This window comes from Megalobrama amblycephala, linkage group LG20, assembly GCF_018812025.1.
Source record: "Megalobrama amblycephala isolate DHTTF-2021 linkage group LG20, ASM1881202v1, whole genome shotgun sequence".
NCBI classification, from domain to species: Eukaryota; Metazoa; Chordata; class Actinopteri; order Cypriniformes; family Xenocyprididae; genus Megalobrama; species Megalobrama amblycephala.
Genome location: NC_063063.1, coordinates 28,926,359 through 28,949,838, shown reverse-complemented (window position 1 = coordinate 28,949,838; position 23,480 = coordinate 28,926,359). Strand labels below are relative to the sequence as shown.

General features: G+C 38.1%; 1 long non-coding RNA gene across 1 annotated transcript in view; it reads right to left on the bottom strand.

Annotated features, from left to right (window-relative positions):
* Positions 1-200: 200 nt before the first annotated feature.
* Positions 201-23,480, bottom strand: part of LOC125255259 — a 37,850-nt gene continuing 14,570 nt past the window's right edge. Inside the window, exon 3 of the long non-coding RNA XR_007181871.1 lies at positions 201-479. This is a non-coding gene — a long non-coding RNA (uncharacterized LOC125255259). The remainder of the gene's footprint in view (positions 480-23,480) is intronic.

Here is a 23,480-nt window from a genome sequence, read left to right as displayed (position 1 = left end):
TGCAGTCAGATTTTATTTCAAAAATCTGTGCATGTAAACAGCTAATCTAACACAAGTCAAATGCCTGGCTATCAACTAGTCTCTCAAAGTTACCAAATTTTGTACCAACTGTGAAGCCATAAACATGGGGACGTCTAAAAACTTTGTCACTCAAATTCAAGACAAACACCTTCAATGCTGAGAAATCTATGAAACCTTGAACAGAAAAGTCCCACAGTTCTCACATGCTTTCTTCTGTCAGTGTGCAGGGATTCACTGCTGTTTTGTTTTGGCAATATTAATATTAATGTCCATGCGAGAGTACCTCTAAACAGGGGGAGTGGCGGTGGCTGTATAAGGCGTGTAATGTAAGATGACACGTGGGGCAGATCAACAGCTCTCGTCACGGTCTTTCCTGCTGAGATGTCTCTTCACCTTGCACTCCAGACTTTATCAATTACTGTCCCACACAGCGACAGGCTGCATTCACAATGACTCCGCTGCCATCAAAACATCAACGCATGTTTAGCAGTTCTTTTGAGTCAGAAGAGGGCATGTTCATTTATGACATGAAAATCTAAACAGTTAGAGGTTAATCCACACTCTATACTGGCCTAACAAGGCGACAGACTCTGCTAAACTCTTAGACGTACTGTTGCTAGACATGGATGATTATAAAAATGGGCTTCACATGACAAATATGTAAGTAATGTCCATGTTTAACATCACATTAAAGCAAACACCTAAATGCAAGCGCAGAGGAATAGTTGAATTAGGTGATAGTTCCGGAAAATGGATAAAGCATTTTAAAATAGTTGCAAAGGGGAAGTCAAATGAAACTGACTCAGAATTGTTCATTACTTATTTTGCAAAAGCTATTTTTCCCAGAAATCGATTTTAGCTGGCTAAATGTACTTATTTGCAGCCAGCTAAAATCAATTTCTGGGAAAAGTAGCTTTTGCAAAATAAGTAATGAACAATTATGAGTCAGTTTCTTGAGGTAAATTCTTAATAGTCAAATGTGTCTTTGAACCGGAAGACACTCACCAAACCAAAAAGGTGTTTACAGCCTAATGCAACAATAGACCTTTTTTAAAGTTTTATAAATAACTTTTTATTCTCTGGTTCTTTAACAGGGGATTTCGATGGAAGCTTGTTTCCGCCACGGAGAAAGAAAATAATTTTTTTTCTCACCATTGCAAGTTATAAAGTTCAATTCTGGCTTTTTTGTGAGTTATGAAGTCAGAATTGCGAGATCTGGGGCCTCATTTATAAAGCATGCGTATGCACAGATTTGATCTTAGAGTGTGCGTACGCTTAAATCCACGCCAACTCTCATATTTATAAAAACGGTCTTTGACGTGGAAAAGTGCTTAGAGCCAGGTCAGGGTCTTAGCATATGTACACACTTTTCATTGTCAGATTACTGCAGGTTTTTGGAAATCTAAGCTATTTTTGCAGCTCGCTAAGGATTTGGACAATGACTGTCTGAAAGAGAGGCGTACGCTCGTTTTCTGTGTGTACGTTCAATCTGTGAATCACACGTACGCACATCTGAGAAATGATCGTAAGTTCAAATTTAGGACGGTTTCTGCGCAATATTTTATAAATGAGGCACATAAACTCACAATTCTGAAAAAAAAGTCAGAATTATGAGATATAAACTCACAATTTTGAGAAAAAAAAAAAAAAAGTCTGAATTGTAAGTTTATATCACACTCGCAATTGCAAATTTTTCACACAACCCTAAATAGCAGACTTCCTGTTGGGCTGGCAAATGACTTAGAGCACGAAAGTTGTACGGCCCGATGATATCTATAACTATATGAAGGTTGGTTACTGTAGGTGAAAAGGGGTGCAGTACAGAGCCCCTCAAATGCAACCATATAAAAGAGTGTGCCACAGAGCCCCCACACGACCCCCCATGACAACTTGGGCCGGGGCCTGATGGTCGACGATTCCTAAGTGTGTGCAAAGTTTCAAGAGTTTTTGAACATGTTATGGGACACAAAAGTGCCTGAAAGTTTGAAAAAAAAAAAAAAAAATTTAAGCCCTGAAATTTGCCCTTTCAGGGCTTCGGCCCTAATAATCTCCAAAGAGGGCCTGTGAATTGTACATGATACAAAGACCTAAGCTGTTGCAAAGAACCATTGAAGAACCTTTATTATTATTATTAATATGAACACAGGCAACACGGTTTTCCCACCTCACATATGCGGTACTGGAGACTGGTATACAGGTCTGCAGTAGAGCTAACTGATCCCTGCAGAGTTGCCTTCGTCTCATGAGGTTACAATCATTTCGCTGCACAGGACTGGAAATTGCCTCTCACTTAGACAACTTCAGGTGGGGTAGAGCCCAGTAATCTGCTGCACTTAATGAAAAGTTTAAAACAGTGGGTGAAGGGTCAGGACCTCCCAGCCTGCTGGAGTTCCAGTGTAAATTGTCTGAATTAACCGTGAGTATACGGTCTGAAATCGTATCCCTGCGAGGAGCAGAACATGCAGTAAAGGCGTTACAGCTCGTTAACTTCCCCCTCAAAACAGATTATCCTCCTACTGCCCATCAGGGAACCGTCCGCGTCCGATTGGCCGAGAGGGCGTTCGTCTGTATTGATCAGGCAAAACCAATCGTGTGGGTTTATGTCCACTGTTATGGCAAATATTTATGGAGGACACATTAGCCAATCATTGAACAGCGATAATGGGGAGAGTGCAGCTGGGGCATGATCTCATCGGGTGAAAATTGGTTGAAGGGCCATTTATACGACGGACCAAACCAGCTGTCGGTGTGCAACTCAATACATGTGCTACCGACTCTGGAAACTTTAATGTAAACTCATTCAAACAGGTGCCGTTTGCGTCGTCGCATGCAAACGGATGTGATTTTCAAAGCCCTAAGATGAAAACTACACATGTAGTTCTGGCTTTAATAGTTCAATCCGCTTCTCCAACCCTTATTTATACCGTAATATCCATAATGTATCTCTAACAAGCAGACGTTACCCAGAAACCCCCCCCCCCACGTCTTGTCATCTTCATGAAGGCCGAGGGTGTGAGAGCTTTGAAAGATCTTTGCATTAAGTCAGCGTGGCCTCTAATGATTAGTGTGAGTGGGGAGCTTTCATTTCCCCAGTCCTGGAAGATCACAGGGGACGAATCGCAACACCCTTCTCCCTCTGCGCCGAAAGGAGGTGATTAAAAACTTAGCGGTGAATTGGACCATCAGAGCCCTTTAAGAACCTGTTCTCTCCTCCTCTCTTCTCACTGAGAGGAGCTACCTGGGTCTTTTACAAGTGGATACATCATTAATGAGGATGAGAGAGAGTTAATCATTTTCACAGTCACCTCCCCACATTCATTCCCACAATCCACCCATTTGCACTCGACATACTTCAGCCATTCCATTCTTCAAAGCTCCATTTTGAAGCCCAATTTAAATGTATATTTCATTATGGATGCATAGCTCATGCTGGGTCACGTCATATAGATATTCAAATTATGAGTCTTGTCTTCTCTTCATGTGTTGCCATGAAGCACATTTTGATTTAATCAGATGTGAAGACAGTAAAACATGAAACAACCCAAAAAATACTGCCCTGTGAAATTACAGTGATGAACAATGAGAAGTAATTTTGGGAAACACTAAATTCTATTAATAAAAGACTAAATTCTAGAGATCTAGAGGAGTTTAAATAACACTTATACTAGTTTAGGGTCGGTCTCTTGTGCTCACCAAGGCTACATTTATTGATAAAAAATACATTAAAGGATTAGTTCACTTTAAAATGAAAATTACCCCAATATTTACTTACTCTCAAGCCATCCTAGGTGTATATGACTTTCTTCTTTCTGAAGAACAGAATCTGAGTTATATTAATAAATATCCTGACGCATCCTTCTTTATAATAGCAGAGAATGGGACCAACGAGTTTGAAGCTGAAGAAAGTGCATCCATCCATCATAAACGTACAGACGGCTCCGGGGGGTTAATAAAGGCCTCAGAAGCGATGCATTTGTGTAAGAAAAAATATCCATATTTCACACATTATAAGATAAAATAACTAGCTTCCACCAGACCACCTCCCGCATTCAACTTACAAAGAAACTGTAACACCTCTTGCAGTTCAAAACGCTTAGGCTACATCACGCTACGTCAGTTACGCTTTTTTCGTAAGTTGAATATGAAAGGCGGTCTGGCGAAAGCTAGATATTTTACTTCGTAACTTGGTAATTACGGATATTTTTCTTACACAAATGCATCGCTTCGCTTCAGAAGACCTTTATTAACCCACCAGAGCCGAGGAGTACGTTTATGATGGATGGATGCACTCTCTTGAGCTTCAAACTCGTTGGTCCCGTTCACTGACATTATAAAGCTGGGACGTGTCAGGATATTTATTAATATAACTCATTCTGTTCTTCAGAAAGAAGAAAGTCATATACACCTAGGATGGCTTGAGGGTGAGCAAATCTTGGGGTAATTTTCATTTTAAAGTGAACTAATCCTTTAATATTGTGAAATATTATTACAAGATTATTGCATATCCTCAGCAAAGACCATGAGAACCAGACAACTCCTCTGCAGAGACCCCGATGGCCAGCTTCATCTCCATACCAGTGTGATGAATACGATCTTCAAGCAGAAGGAACTGGATGAAATATTTTGAATGATAACAATCCACAATCTGACTTGTGATGCAGCCTGGAATCATAATCACACCATGTTTGTTTGTTGGCCAGAGGACGACTGGTCCCCAACTGAGCCTGGTTTCTCCCAAGTTTTATTTATTTATTTATTTTGTCTCCATTCTGTCACCGATGGAGTTTGGGTTCCTTGCCACTGTCGCCTCTGGCTTGCTTAGTTAAGGACACTTAAAGGTGCCCTAGAATTAAAAATTGAATTTACCTTGGCATAGTTGAATAACAAGAGTTTAGTACATGGAAATGACATACAGTGAGTCTCAAACACCATTGTTTGCTCCTTCTTATATAAATCTCATTTGTTTAAAAGACCTCTGAAGAACAGGCGAATCTCAACATAACACCAACTGTTACGTAACAGTCGGGATCATTAATATGTACGCCCCCAATATTTGCATATGCCAGCCCATGTTCAAGGCATTACACAAGGGCAGCCAGTATTAACGTCTGGATCTGTGCACAGTTGAATCATCAGACTAGGTAAGCAAGCAAGAACAAGAGCGAAAAATGGCAGATGGAGCAATAATAACTGACATGATCCATGATTACATGATATTTTTAGTGATATTTGTAAATTGTCTTTCTAAATGTTTCGTTAGCATGTTGCTAATGTACTGTTAAATGTGGTTAAAGTTACCATCGTTTCTTACTGTATTCACGGAGACAAGACTGTCGTTATTTTCATTTTTTAAACACTTGCAGTCTGTATAATTCATAAACACAACTTCATTCTTTATAAATCTCTCCAACAGTGTGTAATGTTAGCTTTAGTCACGGAGCACTATCAAACTCATTCAGAATCAAATGTAAACATCCAAATAAATACCATACTTACGCGATAAGACGTTGCATGACGAACACTTTGTAAAGATCCATTTTGAGGGTTATATTAGCTGTGTGAACTTTGTTTATGCTGTTTAAGGAAAGCGCGAGCTAGGGGGGTGGGAAGCACGAGAATTTAAAGGGGCCGCAGCCTGAAGCGGCGCATATTTAATGATGCCCCAAAATAGGCAGTTAAAAAAATGAATAAATAAAAGTCTATGGGGTATTTTGAGCTGAAACTTCACAGACACATTCAGGGGACACTTATATTACATCTTTTAAAAAGATGTTCTACGGCACCTTTAATATTCAACAATGTTGTTGATTTGACTGCACCGACACTATTTGATGAGAACTGAACTGAACTGGACAATGACATCACTGTTTTCTGCAGAGCTGCTTTATAGCCAAATTGAACTAATTTAATAATTGATGATCTTTATAATGGAACTGAATCAACTGACTTCAGCTGAACAATGCAGAATTGTTTTCCTGTGGATCACTGTAAAGCTGCTTTGAAACAATATGCATTGTATAAAGCACTATAAAAATTAAGTGACTTGACTTGACAATTTGAAGCTAATTTGAATTGTCTATTTCTATTAAATATATTTTAAATATATGATGGCAAAGCTGAATTTTCAGCATCATTAATCCAGTCTTTAGTGTCACATTCTAATATGCTGATCTGCTGCTCAAGAAACATTTCTTATTGTTATCAATGTTGAAAACAGTTGTGCTGATTTTTGTTGAAACTTTTATTTAGGATTCTTTAATTGAAGGTTCAAAAGAACCGCATACATTGTCAGATCAGTTTTAATGCATCCTTGCTGAATAAAAGTATTACAAATCTTATTTACCCCAGACGTTTGAATGGCAGCGTACATTTACGCTCATCAAATAGGTCATAAAAGTTGTTGAATCAAAATGCCATCAACTAGGTCCATCATATTTTCCTGAGAGTTCCAATAGACTTCTCTGAAAACAAAGCTTTAGCTTTGTTGCTTTTAGGGTGTCAGAAGTTGTTGACTCTCCAAGCATGGCAGTGTTGGATCTGTTGGTGACTGTTAGTGGTTCACTCCTTGTTTACATATGTAAAATGAGCCCACCTAATTGTCTAGTCCAATATTCCCACTCACAGACTGCTGTTTGGTCATTAGAACCAATAAGAAACATGTTTCATGCCATTTGTTTGACTGTTTCAAGTGCTTGGCAGCATTTGCTATTTAAACCACTCAATAACATCTGATTCATTTTAGAAAATGCATTCGTTTTTATATGCGAAATCCCCACATCAAGATGTTTCTTGAGCAGCAGATCAGCATATTAGAATGATTTCTGAAGGATCATGTGACCCTGAAGACTGGAGTAATGATGCTGAAATTCAGCTTAGCCATCACAGGAATAAATTACATTTTAAAAAATATATTAATATAAAACATTTTAAATTGTAATTGTGGAGTCTTGGTGAGCATATAAGAGACTTTTGAACTCCAAACATTTGAACTGTGTGTACACTGTATGTACTACTTTCCATTCAGTAACATTATGTCCAAATCTCCAGTAAACTCTCATAGCACAACTTAAGCACCTAAGACAAAACGTATGGCACTTCTTCATAACCGAGGTCTCCATTAAGCCCTTTCCTCTGCGGGACTGCGAGCGTGCGTGCGTGAGGCGTGTGCGTAATATGTCTGTATTCCTCGGTGTGTGGTGTGTGAGTTCAGGAGGTGAGGCTGTGTCTGTAATCTCAGACGGTGAGGGTGAGTCCTGACATGCTCCTTTTTCTGCTCCAGGAGTCACATCATCAGCGAGAGCCTCATTTTGCATACTAACAGGAGAGGAGAGGGAAGTCACACTTGTTTGAGAAGACACACGTGGAAACCGCCCTCCCTGTCTACCCACACACCTCTCAAGTTAGCAGCAGATGACCTGCGGTGCAGCGACGCAGGAATGTCACATGAATATACATTTAGATGAATCTGAATCTCAAAAGTGCTTTGATATACATCAGTAATGACTTGAAAATGTACAATCGTACTTGCAAACGAGAGATTAAGTCCAGATACATACTCAAATACAGTGCCCTCCAAAATTATTATTTTTTTTTCCCCAGCAAGGATGCATTCAGTGGATCAAAAGTGACAGTAAAGTGCATTTATAATGTTACAAAAGCTTTCTATATCAAATAAATGATGCCCTTTTGAACTTTTGATTCATCAAAAGAATCCTGCAAAAAAAAAAAAAAGTTTACACAAAAATATTAAGCATCACAACTGTTTTTAACATTGATGATATTAAGAAATGTTTCTTGAGTAGCAAAACAGTATATTAGAATAATTTCTGAAGGATCATGCGACACTAAGACCAGAGTAATGCTGCCTTAACGTGTTATCGGAAATTTCCTACTTCCCACTTCTGAAGTTGTGATTACGAGCTTGTCGCATTCAAGTGGTTTCTTGTCGGAATGAACAGGAATCATGGAGGACACCAGGTTTATTCTAGCCTATTTATTGGAAAAATCTTATTTAAGACCAAATTATATTTAGCATCCCATTCATTGACAATCATAGCATTCACCAAACTTTCTAGACCATCAGAGCTTGGTGGCGATTCTAGAATTCCGTCAGAATTTTCATTCAGAATTGCATGATATAAAGTCAGAATTGTGAGATATAAACTTACATAAAATTTTCTCAGAACTGGATTGGAATTACATCTCACAATTCTGAGAAAATAAGTCAGAATTGACCCTTCGCAAAGACCCGCCCCCCTTAGTTACTGTTGCTTTGTCCGACAAGCCGTGGCGCATCGCAGAGCAAAGAGGATACTGATAACACGTCAACACGTCGACAGACAAGAAAGAAATTTTGTAAGAAATTCAAACAATAAAAACCGTTTTGTGGCTCTTTAATGTGTCGTGACCATGGTCGTGACAGATTGCTGTAGCGCGTCAGCTCAAGAGGCTCGTAAACCGATCATCTCTTACTACTAGTTCATGTATAGCATCAAATAAACATGAATGAACATGAGAAGGAATGTTGTTTCAAACGCAGAAAGACGTCAATGTACAAAATTTTTCAAGTTTAACTCCACCAAGGTTAATCTTCTAACTCCTGACTGCTTTGTCGAACAAAATGGCGGATTCGGCGTTCTGATTGGTTAGAGCGCTTGTCAATCAAACTCCCTGCGAAGGGTCAATTGCGAGTTTATATCGCAATTGCGAGAAAAAAAAATCAGAATTACGAGAAAAAAAGTCAGAATTGCGAGTTTATATCTCGCAATTTTGAGTTTATATAATGTGCAATTGTTAGTTTACAACTCGCAATTCTGACCTTTTCTCGCAATTGTGAGTTTATATCTTTTTTATATATTTTTTTTCTCAGAATTGCGAGATGTAAACAATTGTGAGAAAAAAAAAAGTCAGAATTGAGAGATAAAAAGTCACATTTTTTTTTTTTTTTTTGTGGCGGAAACAAGCTTCCATATAATTCCATTGCCACATTGAGCACTGAGGTTTGAAGTCTGTAGCCTACACCTCTGAAGTATGTTCAACAGGCTTGCATTCTACATAGTATATGCTAGCTATCTCAGTTTCAGAACAAATTACAGCCTTTAAGCCACCCTCTCTGATATACTGCACTACAGAGCACATCGAACCACATTAATGGTTTTAATATTTCACAGCTGGAGGGAATCACTGTATGGAAAAGACGGACAGAAATCCAGATAATAGCTTTCAGTTTCATTAAGATAGAAACACTCTGTATGTCTTATAATCAAGAGACAATTTGCAAATCATTAAGAGAAACGTAAGATTACGGTAAAACACTGAGGATCCCATTCCTCAATGGATTCATAATCTTTTTGATAATAACAATTCAAGGTTGACACAGACTCAATTGGACAGAGAAACCGCCAGTCAGAAAGCAAACACAACTCGCACTTTAACGAGAGAGAGAAAGACAGAAGCAGCCACATAATCTCCTATTCAGAGCAGGTACTAATGAAGAATTCCATATATTCTAAAATTTAATTAAAACCCCAAAGATTTCAAATTAGATGCAATTTGAAATGCCTGGGGCAGAAATACATGCACTTGCGTGGCAAGGGTATCAGACTGAAAGTTGATATCGTAATTGGTCTTGATGTATTTTCTGTGTTGCCAGGCTGAGGCGAGGAGCTCATAACCATAGACAAATTCTCAGTAGATTACCTGCTCATTGAGAATGCCATCACTCAGGTCTGCTCTCCTCTAAATTACCCCGCCACTAAAGCTCTCTTAGCGAGACGCAGCTGGCCACCAGCACCACACATGCGTTATGCATGCCGCACCCACTGCACGCAAATATGCTCGGCTGAATATTAAAATATAATTGCCATTCATCCTAAGTAGCTTAAACCATTTCGATATTTTCTTTTTAAAACGATTTGGAGTCTCCGCAGTCATTATTTTCAAAGAGGCAATTCATAGTCTAATGACAGGAAAGCAAACGCAAAGGTTTACTCAAACATGTGTGTTTATAAGCTTTTTTGTGGTTTGTTGAGCTTTTATTAGACAGCCGGAAATGAGTGTCTATTATCTAATGACACAAATATGCACCAAATATGATCCTGGTGAGAATTATAAGAAAAAATGCATTATCGTAACCTTATAAACACCATAGTTACAACAGTTACTGCTCCTACTGTAGAATCATAATGAATCAATATGACATCTCCTTAAATCTATGAGGAATGTTAACATGGCAACATCAGTTTCTGTTACACAAAACAATCTATGCAAGCCAATCTGCCAATCTAGTTGTGCAAAGTCAATTTCATGCTTCATTATGATTCAAAATCAGAGTGCATCTCAAAAAGTAAGTTTCATTCTCACCATTTCCATAAGATGAACTATAGTTTGCATTAGCATTAATTGTCTTTCCAGTTTTCTTTCAGGTCAAATACTGTCATGGCGAAGCAACAGTAATATAAAAATAGCAGCATAGTTAGCAGCAACCTGGATAAAAACATCTGTTACGCCACAGCAACACAAAAACAAATTTGCATATGTGAAAATTAGTTTCTGCCAAAATCCAGAACTTAAAATAGTGATAATTCCTATTGTAAAATCCAAAATGAACTCATATGGGATCTCCTAAAATATCTGTGGATAGACACTCCTTACAAAAAATTATCATGGTAACCACGGTTTTAAACAAAACCACAGTTATTCTTACTGCAGAATCATAATTATTTAAAGGGTTAGTTCACCTAAAAATACAAATTATCCCATAACTTTATAACATTACTTTTATGATGGATGGATGCGTTTTTTTGCACTAATGTACCATTCACTCCCATTATAAAGCTTGGAAGAGCCAGGATATTTTTTTTTAATATAACTATAAATATAAGTCATATACACCTAAGATGGCTTGAGGGTGAGTAAAGGATCATTTTTATTTTTGGGTGAACTAACCCTTTAATACGGCATCTAAAATCTTTGAGGGCAAACATGGTAACACTAGTTTCTACTAAACAAAACACAATCTAAGTCTGTCAATGCAAACAATTCTAGTTGCACATTTTCATGCATCATGTTTCAAAATCAGAGTGCAATTCAAAACACACCGAACTATGTTGGATTCTCACCATTGCCATAAGAGGGACTACAGCTGACATTAGAACACATTGTTTTCATCTACAACCAGTTTTATTTCAGTGTGTTTAGTAATAATAATCGGGTTTATTGGCAAAGACATTTGAAGTTAAGCATCCCCTTGAGTAAACTGAGGTTTGTTACCACCACAGCTACACAAAAAATGCAAAATCCAGAAGTTGAAAGAAGGTATATTTTGGTGAAAACTCTAGTCACTGTAGAAGCCATATTTAATTTGGCATGAATGAAAATGAAGCTGTGTGAGACAGACATACATATGTTTTCAACAGATTTTTGCCCAGTGGAATATTTTTATACAACATTACACTCCGTTGAATGAGAATGTTTTTGTTCATTTTTATAACATTAAACATGGCATCTACCCTGACTTGGATACATGGTTACCATGGTACAGTACATTTTGTAAGTAGCATTATTTATCTCTGCTAAATAAAGCTTTATTCATCATTCCTTGCTTTCACACACTTTATTTTTTGCACTAATACATGAAGTGTCGAGGAATTAAAGTGCATCTGTTGGAGTCTTCTGGGAACCAGGAAAGCAGCGTTCCTGAGTGTTTCTGGGAGGCATCGCTCTCCCCTCACATACATTCTCACTTGAGATTGTAAAAATGTCAGCCTGCCAATCACGAGTATTTGAATTTTCTGTTGACAGGCGCAGGCACCTGGAGGATGTGAATATGATAAGTTGTCACCTCGTCATGGAGATTCTCCATTCGGCCTGGAGAGTGAGACAGTAATAATTTTACAGACCTTCACAGTTTCAAAATAACTTTTAATATTATAGCGGGGAAAAAAGCTGTTGAATTATAAACGCCTGCCGCTGCGGTTCTTCGACACCACCATCTGTCTTTTTGATGGAGATGAGGAGAGAGAGAGAGGTGCAGAGGTCAGCCCGTAACGTGGGGACGGCGAAAAAAACCACAGCAGCTGCCGGAACGCAGAGACCAGAGACTATTTTCATATGCACTTCTCATTGGGAAGCAAATCAAACTGTGTGGTCGATCTGGGGTGAAGGAAAGTCACTTAAATTCTTAACCACAACATGGGGCCTAACTGCATGTCACCCTTTTTTTTTTTTTACACTGCAGAAAAGGAAAGGTGTGAAGAGGAACGGACATGGTTTCAATTGCTCCAACCTGAACGCTGGCCTTCATTTGTGTGGGAAATGCCTGTAGTAATGATGTAAGTACACTTACATGATTTACAAAATGAGCACACCAAAATGATGTCATTACCAGTGGGAACCTCTGGATCTCTTTAGGACCACTTTCTGAGTTTCAGAGTCAATTAAAGAATCATGGTGGAAGCAAATGGTTTTGGCCATAGTTAAAAGAAGTAGTTCACTCAAAAATGAAAAATCTGCCATCATTTACTCACCCTCATGTCGTTCCAAAACAGTATGACTTTCTTTCATGTGCTGAACGCAGACTTTTTGTGAAAAATGTTGGGGTTCAAACAACACTGACTTTCATTGCATGACCAGAAAGTAAAAGCATGTTTTCAGCAACATTTTTAATGCATGCATGCGGGTTAGGAATGACATGAGAGAGAGTAAATGATGACAGAATTTTACTACTATCAATTTAAAGTGCCCAAAATATGCTTTTTCGAATATTACCTTTCATGCAGTGTGTAATAGATGTTTGTGAATGTAAATGGTCTGCAACATCAAAGTGCTCGAAAAATAAAGTTACTGTCAGATATGGTAATGGGAGTTTCGTTCCTGACATGCGCTGTAAGCAGTGGACCAATCAGAACAGACTGGGCCATCTGACCAATCAGAGTAGGCTCCCGGAAAGGAGGGGTTTAGAGCGATCGAAACCTATATCAAATCATTTAGACACTGTGAGAAAAGAGCTGATGCTGCAATATATATTATGAGAAAATGCGTAAAAAGTGAAGTATACTTTGGGCTTGAACGTATGACTTCTACATGTTTTCTCTTATAGGTCAACATGGCGGAGCAACTTGTTTAAGTCTGCATTGTATACATATATATTGTATACAACTTTTTTCAAAACAAGCTTTTCTAGTTACAAATGGCAGTTTTTATTTGAATTTCAATTCATATTAATTCTGCTTCAAACTGCAATTCTGCATCCTGTTTGCCATCTCATTTCAAACTCAATTCAAATTCAAGTACTGAATTTTGATTTACAAGGAATTCTCAATTCAATTCTGAATGGCTGACAGGAACTTCCCAGTATGACTTTAAGGGCAAGGAATGTTTAGCATTGTCCATTAGCACATATCCTCTCCTCCCTTTCTCTGCCAATCTGACCTCTCAAAGCAAACAAAAGGCTCATTGAAATTGTAAAGCCGTACGTATGGGCTCACTTTTTCAGCCAACTAATGTCAAGAGTTGAGCTTGCTTTGCTTTCTGCACCTGTGCCAAAAATTATGCAGCACCCAGCCAAGACCAACATGGCCACTTGGAGCGGCTAACCGCTAACTAACCCTCATAACTGGCCAGTGTTATGTGCCGTCCAGGCTCTATAAAACACTCCACTGTGGCACAATGAGGGAGAGGCCATCGTGATGTAAGTGGAGTTGTGGAGTGGGATTCTGGGTGCGTTTGGTGGTGAATGAGTCTTTCGCCAGTCGAGACTGTAGCCAGTGTTTAAAGGAGGGAGTTAAAGCCCCTCAGGGGACTGTATGTGTCTACACACTGTTTGGCTCTATATGTATGACGACGAGTAATTCTATCTGTATTAAATTCCTATAAAAGTTTTATTTGTCGATCGCCAGAGTTGGCCTACGTTATGTGACAATGTGTAAAATATGGACAAATTTGAAGAATTAAATCAAGAGACACATTTAATCAAATATATACACACAGAATGTTGAACTGTTCAGAACTGTTCAAATAGTTGGGTTATGTATGTATGTATGTATAACTTTTTGTTCAGATAATACTGGAAAAAAAGTACAATGGTTTACACAAAAATATTAAGCAGCACAACTATTTTCAACATTGATACTAAGAAAAAATGTTTCTTGAGCCGCAAATCAGCATATTAGAAGAATGATATTTGAAGGATCATGTGATCCTGGAGTAATGATGCTGAAAATTCAGCTTTGCCATCACATATTACAATACAAAACAGTAATGTTAAATTGTAATAATATTTCACAGTATTACTGTTTTTATTGTATTATTGTTCAAATAAATTCAGCCTTGGTGAGCATAAAAGCGATGACACACAGGGCAACTTTTTGAGCAACGTTGCCGAGCAATGTGTTGCCCATTCATGGAGAATGGTTAACAACTTTAGATCGAAATTTGCTGCCCATTCTCAATGGGAAAAGTGCTGAAGCAACATCGCTCGACAACACTGCCCGGCAACATTGCTCAAAAAGTTTCCCCGTGTATTATCACCTTAAGAGACTTCTTTCAAAAACAAGCTTACTGACCTCAAACTTTTGAACGGTAGTGTATCTATTGTATTTAAATGGGAGCATAACTTCACTAAATACATTTGCTTTGTACATCTGCCATTGTTATTTTTAACAATACTTTCTTCTCTTAATTAAGTCTCCTGGTTGTTTTTTTTAGTTGTCGTAGTTGCACATTTCAATGCCCAAAAAGAGTTTAACCTCCAAATTTCAGAGAAACTAAAAATTGAACCAAAAACTAACATGATGCTGCCAAGTGAAAGTGACACGTTGCCAACATGTCTTGATCGGAATATTCAAGGGACTGAATACATGTATTATAAATAAACCAAAACAATGAGAGAAAGATGTTATGAATAACTGGCGGTTGATTTATACAAAAAAATGTCAGTCGAATTCTGGAAAAAAACAACACCAGAAGCCTCACTATGAACCTGTTCAGACTGCAGATGAATAATTTAGTCCCTGATGATTAAAAAACAATTACAATATGCACAGCGATCAGGTTAAATCTTATTCAGATGCAAGCACTACTTGTATTTTCCACATTCGTTCTTTCTGTATTTTTTTGTGTTAGGCCCCAGAGGTTTGAACACAATTCATTATGTATGAGCATCAACTTACAGTACTTGACTGCCGATTAATAGAATAGAAAGTTTTCAGGATGAACATTAGCAGCATGTCATGCATACAATATAGGGCCTTCTTGTTTGTGACTAATTATTTACATAGGCTATATGAATATGCATGTGCCATGTTTAATGTATGGATCTATTCTTAGTGCATTATAAAGTGATAAAATGTAGATTATTCAGTAGTTCTGACTGCTTTGTTAGTGAAACAAAGGTATTCAACCATCAGCTTTCTCAAGTATCCAACCTGATAACTACATCCCTCATGCATATACATGAGGACAATGACCAAAGCTGTTAATGCTCATTTATTTAATACTTTGTTCTGTGCTTGATAGTACAAATACCCGCCTAAACTCCAAAGCAACACTGTAGATCTTTCCTCTTTGTGTTCTGCGAGCGATTCTCTTCCTTCAGTGGTTTGGGAGAGAGCGAGCTTTGTTCTCGCCCAGAAACTGACACTTCATATAGTTTATGGTTTTTAATAGTAGCGGGCATAGCAGGAGTAGAGCTGAGAGTTGGTGTGAGTATGTTTAGCTGTGGTAAAAGAACTTCCATTAGTTATTGGATTCAGGTTTTAAAAGGAAACCCCTGAAGTTTCCTGTACTTTAATATTTCACAGAAGAGAAATGGAAATGAATTATGTTTTCAAATGTTCTCACAATCTGTTACAAGAGGAGATAAAGTGTATAGTCTTTGCAGAAATACTGTAACTTTTTTTTTTTCTTTTACAAATGAATCATTAATATGGTGGCATTTAATGTTTCATTAAGCTGTTAGCACAACCATACTATCACAGACCTGTAGAGTTGGGTAATACACTACTTGTATATACAAGAAAGAATGGTGCCTTGCTGAAAACTCCCTATGTGATAGAGCTGCACGGTTAATCGTAACAAGATCGCAATCTCGATTCAAACAGCCACACGATCTTATTCCTAAATGACAATGATTTGGCTATCATAAACTTTTGACAAGTACGAGCAAACCGGTTCAAATCTGCTGCGCTGCTGCTGAGCCAGAGAGAGCAGTTGTCATGTATAGGTACAAAACAGCTTCACAAACAGTCTTTTCAACCACACAGTATCATTATTTCTGTGTTACAATAATTAAAATCATCACAGAAGTTCTACGGTAAAAATATATAGTTCTGATTTAAACACTGATGTATATGGTATAGCGATCAATCAAAATAAGTAACTCACCTTTTAAAAGTAACATGTTTCAATTACATCTTCACGCCAGTAGGTGGAGACAAGTTAAAAAAAATGTGAGTCATTGAATCATTCAAGAGATTAGTTAAAAAATGCTGATTCATCCAGTAACAAAACAAGTGAAGTCTTTATGAATGAGTCATGGAATCATTTATTCAAAACAATTTTTAGTTGTCTAGTCAGAATCGTGGGAGAATCATGATCTCAATAAAAAAAAAAAAAAAAAAATCATGATTCTTAATTTATCCAGAATCGTGCAGCTCTACTTTGTAGACAGCTAACTTCTAAACAGCATCCTAACAACTAAATATAATATAATATAATATAATATAATATAATATAATATAATATAATATAATATAATATAATATAATATATATATATTGTTTATATTATATTATAATATATGTTTAATTCTAATTAATATATTGTCACTCAACTTGTCGTAATGCATTCTGGGATTGCATTCACTTCAAAAATACATGTGATGCTGTCTTAGAATCTTGCCAAAACAAACTTCTTCTTAGGAGGCAACATAATTATGCTGCTCGCCTCCAGGAACAGCCTTCACTATGGGAGCGTGCTTATGATAAACAAGTCAGTTATATTATTCCATATACATCTATGTCCTTGCACATCACTAACATAGACAATATGAATGTCCTTCTGCAAACACCAAAATCCCACACAATAAAACTCTCACACATGCACTAAATAACACACACTTCACACCCAACGTAGAAGTGTGTTCCCGATCCATTTTCACCCTTTAAGCACTAAAGGTCACGGAATATCTACCGGGTTAACGACCTTCACTGTGTAAGACCATGTGTTTCCTTACAAGACCTTGTTTGAAGGACAACCATCTATGAGAAGATTTCCTTATAAATATTAGAATATGCTATGCTATATTTGTCATCTTATACATATATATATATATATACACACACATACAGTATATAAAATGAGATTATGAAATTAAAATTCAGATTTTTCTTTAAGAATGTGATCCCTGTAATCTCACATATATCTCCTCTAGTTTCAGAACAGATCTCAAAAATGTTCAAACTACTCCGATTTGCAAAGATTTCAAAGTCTGAAATCTCAATATGGAGTCCAACATTTCTCATTAAATTTAACTGATCTGATTTATAGCTTAATATTCTTATGTCAACAATTGTCTCATTTGTGTCTAATTTCATTCCCCCTAAGGAGATTTAGGAGAAACATCTGAGACAAAGTTAAATGACACATAATTGAGAACTCCATTATGTCTCCTAAGCTATGACAGAGCAACCTATGGGCAATAAAACAGTCCTCTGGGATGTCTTTGTGTGTGAGGTCTCTCACAATACACATCTAATTTTATGTTGTGTCCGGTCGGTGCTGTGTTGTCATTATAGCTAAACCTCTTGAATTATATATGCCTCACACACTTCAGGAGGTGAATTTGGTATATTTGTTCCATTAACTTCTACAAGCTCATGAATAAGTAACACACCGCTTAAGTGTCTTTCTTGTAAATTGGTTTATACAGCACCAAATACATGAGGCCCATTTCATTTTACCATCATTCTTCAGACAGATCTTCAGTGTGTCAGTATGGGCAGGTTTCAAACAGCTTGTTTCCCTGCTGTTCATCACTGCAGAAAACCCACCTACAAAACATTTTATCTTGATTTGCACTTCCTGAAGGTGGCAAAAAAAATAGTGTTCAAGTTTTCAATATATCAAATCAATACACAGTACTTTTATTTTTACTCTATTTTATATTGTTGTAGTCTAGAGATAAGCAGAAAGCACAACCCGTCAAATAAATCGAAACATAATGTCACCATCTTTCCACCTTTGCTTTGCTGAAAAGAAAATGGCACGCAATTTAAAATTTATTATACAAATATATTCAATTCAAAATGCAAATAGTGTGAAATCATAGCATTTTGTATGCTGAATGAATGATTGTATTGATGTCAATGGGAGATTTTAAAATTGTAATCTTACTGTACTGCAAATTCAAAATTCTGTGTTAAAGGTCACGTTTTTCGTGGTTTTTTGAAGCTTTGATTGTGTTTATAGTGTGCAATATAACATGTGTTCATGTTTCGCGTGTAAAAAAACACAGTATTTTTCACATAATTTACTTATCTGTATACCGCTGTTTCCACTGTCATAAAAACGGGCTGATGACTTCCTTATTCTATGAAGTCCCTCCTTCAGAAATACGTAACGAGTTCTGATTGTGCCAGTGGTTCCTGTGTTGTGATTCGACAGCAGCTTAGCGAACCTTGCCCGGAAAGGTCACGCCTCTTACCATAACGTGAAGATGCACGCGCTCAGTGTTATTGTAAACATGTCTTTAATTTTACCCTATCAATTTGAGCCGGAATCAGACCCAGTGATTGGACTGCGGGATGAAAATAACAGCGTTTCGACGACATGACGACAAACACACTCCACAAACGCAACTCTTGTGTATTCCTGTGGGCGGAGGTTAGTCAAAAAACTGTTTTAGTGACGTCATTAAAAAAGGAAGTAGAGGGATGTAGTCCAAACTGGCCGTTCTTTGTAGGCGACTTCTGTTAAATAAAATATCTTGCTTGGCATTGAACTTTGAGCTTTAAAATTTTACAGATTTTATTTATACTCTAACAACAACATTACACACTAACTAAAGTTTGAAACATGGGATCATGAAGAACGGGACCTTTAAAAACAACCCAAGTTGGGTTGAAAATGGACAAACCCAGCGATTGGGTTGTTTTAACCCAGCGGTTGGGTTAAATGTTTGCACAACCTGGGCGCGTTTCCCAAAGCGAACTATGGTCGCAAGTTCCGTCGTTACCAATAGTGTTCAATGGGACTTACTACCTTAGTTGGCTAACGATGCTTTCGGGAAACACACCCCTGCTGGGCAGTTTTACCCAACTATTGTTTAAAAATGACTATGGCTGGCTTAAAATGAACCCAAAATGGGTTAGAAATTAAAAATAAGACACATAATTACAGAGGCAATAATAATAATCAAAAGGTGAACATTTATTAATAAGCAATTTAATACATGTTTATGGTGTTAATACTATTAATTCAATTTATTTATAAATTTTCATTTAGTAAACATATTAATAAATGTTAATTTCCAACATACTTTGGGCTAATTTTAAGCAAGTAATACAGTAATTTTTAAACAATGGTTGAGTTAAATAAAACTTCCCAGCAGGTTGGGCAAACATTTAACCCAACCGCTGGTTTAAACAACCCCATTGCTGGGTTTGTCCATTTTCAACCCAACTTGTGTTGTTTTTAACCCAGTATTTTTTATAGTGTAAATTTAAGTGTGCAATTTTTTAAATGTTAATATTTTCTCCAATCCCAGTTTAATGCACAGTGTAAAATTAAATAAAATGATAAATTATATTAAGTTTACAAAATACTATGATTGAAAAAATGTGACTGCACACCAATAAGATTGAAATTAAGAAAAAAGAAAACAATTGGAAGGATTCTGCACAATAAGCAGTTCAAACTGAAGTTTAATATGTAGGGTTAGAGGTTCAGAACAAACCCCAACCAGAAGGAATATCATGTTTAATGATCAATGTTTAAGAAATATCATATCAATGCACTGCTGCTTAGCATGCACTACCCTTTTTAACAGCATCTGTGGTTCCATGAAGAAACTTTAACAACCAGGGACACTTTCAATTGCACAAAAGGTTCTTTAAAGTGACAAAAATATCCTTTAGATTAAAAAGTGGATCTTTTAAGAACTGCTCACTGAAAGGTTCTTCCATGGCATCATTGTGTTAATCCCCCTTTGGAACCTTTATTTTTAAGACTCTATACTGATTCATTCAGTAATAGCCTACTATATAACAGGAAAACAGCCTGTGAGAAGCATATAAAGTTCCTCCAGTTCCATCACTCCAACACAGAGGGGATGACGGCATTGCAGGCATGCGACAGTCCCAATTCCTGTGCACCACAAACCACGCTGTCCAAAATAGCCCGGTGTACCTGAGGGGGCTGCTCTTTGGCATGAATTAATTGTATGTTGACTGAATTAATGGGGTAGAAAAACATGCATATATCTGCTAATACACGAGAAGGACAGCGTGCGTGCATGCACACGAGTGTGAGTGCGTGTTCGCTGAGGCGTCGGTTCTGAAAAAGCCAGGCGCAGACAGAGGGGGAGATGCGCGCTGCCTCTCTCGCACTAAGAGGTTTGGTGCTTGACCAATCAAGAGTGAGACCGAGCATTGTTAAGAACCTGCGGCTTGATGTAAGGACTCCGCTACGCTTTCCAGCTCAGGCAATGTGCAACCTGCGTGCAGCCCGTGTGCAATTTATGAATAAATTATTTGATGCGGAGTCCCCCAGGGGTGTGTAGCGCTCACCCCTCCTAAACTTAAAGCAATTACCGCCAGGAGATTATTGCCACTCAGCTACAGGCCGCGGTTCGACTTCACTGACTGGCAGACGTCATTTTATAACAGCCCGGGAGCCTCTAAGTCACTGTGACAGAAAATTCATTGTTAGTGTGTAGTGTGAAAATTTCTACAGAGTCACGTCAATACGCGAGACCCGATCGGGTCTCGGAAAATGTATTACTCTTCGTAACAAAGTGTGTGATGTATTTTTTTTTCTTTTTTTTCTTAAGCTGACAACATTTCACCCCTTACGGGAGGCAAAGCGTCCCACCCCTCTTCTCCCCTCTGCGCCTCTCAATTTATTCTCTTTCTTCTGGCTCACAGGTGATTACGGGCGTGCTTTAACCCAGGGGGTTCAGGCCAGGAAAATGAGATGCTAATCGTGCTGTTTTCTGTTTTTATGATGGATCATCCCTCGCTGCAGAATCTGTTTTGGTGAGGAGCGATGCTAGGCCCATAAGATTTGTGCTGCGCAAGTGCGTCAATTTAAAGACACACAAATCATTCCTGACATCAAACTCTATGTCCAGCCGGTGATATATGGACATTAGAAGGGCGGAAACATGTTTCCAAGACCCTCAGAAATACTTAAACTGTTGCACAGGCCACAATGCATCTGTAAAGGAATAATGAAAATCTGTCAATATGTCATTCCAGCTCTGTATTATTTTCTTTCTTCCGAGAAACACAAAAGGGATCTGAGCTGCTCTTTCACATAAATCGGAAGTGGATGGTGCTTTATACTGCCAAGGACGAAAAAAAGTTTACCTTACAACCGTGTTTCCCATGAACCCCTGGTTCTGGTGAACCCTCAACAATAAACATTTTGGATTTCTGACTTATCTGACACACCTACTTTAGGTGTAGGAATATCTACAAACTCCAAACAAAACTCTAAACCAAAAGAGTTATACAATAGCCAATAGTGATGGACAGATTAAAATTAAAGTCATCGTTTCCTGGTAATTTCTTAATTTGCAGTAAAATATTTTAATTTATAATATTGCAATTGCACATTCATGAACATTAAACATGTATTAACTTTCACTTTCGATCAATTTAATGCATCCTTGCTGAATAAAAGTATTAACTTCTAAAATAAATACGTATTCACCCCAAACTTTTGAATGCTATGTAAATACACACACATTATACCACATGCATCTTGGCAACACAAATCACCATTGACTTTTGCTGTACAGTAAAGAGAAGCTCAGACATTCTGCTTAACTCTTAATGTTTTTTTCACAAATGAAAGAAAATAATACAGGGTAGTAACCACAAAAGAGCGAGTAGAAGCTCTGTTTAAAACAATCAAACAATTTTGAATTTCAGTGGCATATAATTCCTTCCTGAAGAGACTAAAACCTCAAAATCATTTGCTTCATTATAGCTTTTATGTTGAAAAACATAATAATTATTATGGTAAATTTTCACTTTAGCTGTTTAGGCTGTAGGCCTAATTCACACTTGCTAAGTAACTATAGGCTAAGAACGACTGTGGTGCTCGCTAGTATGACATGGCTTTCCTGGTGTTTGAATAAGTAAACAAAACAGATGTTCTCGCCGTGTTCGGTAAATCTGCATGAAATCCAAAATTGCCACTTTGTACGGCAGCATCGTGCAATGTATACAGCACTTGTTGACCGACTTCATCGTCAGCCGCGCACTTTAGCTGTCAGGTCGCATCAGAGCAGCGAAGAGCATCAGCCGTCAGCGTGATATCTGCGGCGCTGTCACTCCTGGCCATTTCCCCCCTCTGATTCCTGACCGTCTGTGTCTGCTTAATAAATAACCAGCTTCAGAAATGGCAGAGACACTCCGCGTTAACATAGACCATCTCTGAGCATACACCCCCCCCCTCCCTTATCGCAACACTTAGAGATAACCAAGCAAGATTTGGCACAGCTGGAGAGAGGAAGACTCTTTCGATCCTGTTGGCTGACTTTCTATCATTCCCTCTTGCCATGGCTGACTGCCCTGTCCAGCCTGTTTGTGTCATTTTCGCTACAATCCCCCACCCTTCAAGCCTTCATTTTTGTGAACGCTTTTTCTTCCTTTTGCGTTTTCTCTGTGAGCGGCTGACTTCTCGTCTACACTTGTCCGTACCCCCTCCAGCGCATATAAAAGTATGTGCGTGGCCACTCATGGCAGTGGGGCAGTAGAGATGGATGAAGCGATGGATGGACGGAGAGATGGATGGGTGGATGGACAGATAGAGAGGGAGGAGGATGCGTGTGTCCCCTGTTGTGACAGTAGAAGCCTTCCCTCCACTCTAACACTCATTACTTACCTCGCCTCCCACAGGCCCACCGCGCGAGACGCCACCATGTTCCACCCGTAATGTGTGTGTGTGTGAGCGGTTATATACACTCAGCACTATTAAAGTCTTCTTCGGCAGGTACAACAGCTGCCACTTTATTTATATAAAAACCACCAAACCACCATTTTCTCTCTGAATGCCCCCACTGCAGTTCCACAAAGATGAGCTCTCACAACACTGTCCGAAATACGTTATATAATACAACTTCAAGAGGAGTTGTTTTAAAGACATGAAACAGCATTCGCAATGCACCAAACTTCCATAATATGACACATTTCTAAGTGAAAAGGCCCACTGACACCAAGAACGATAACTAT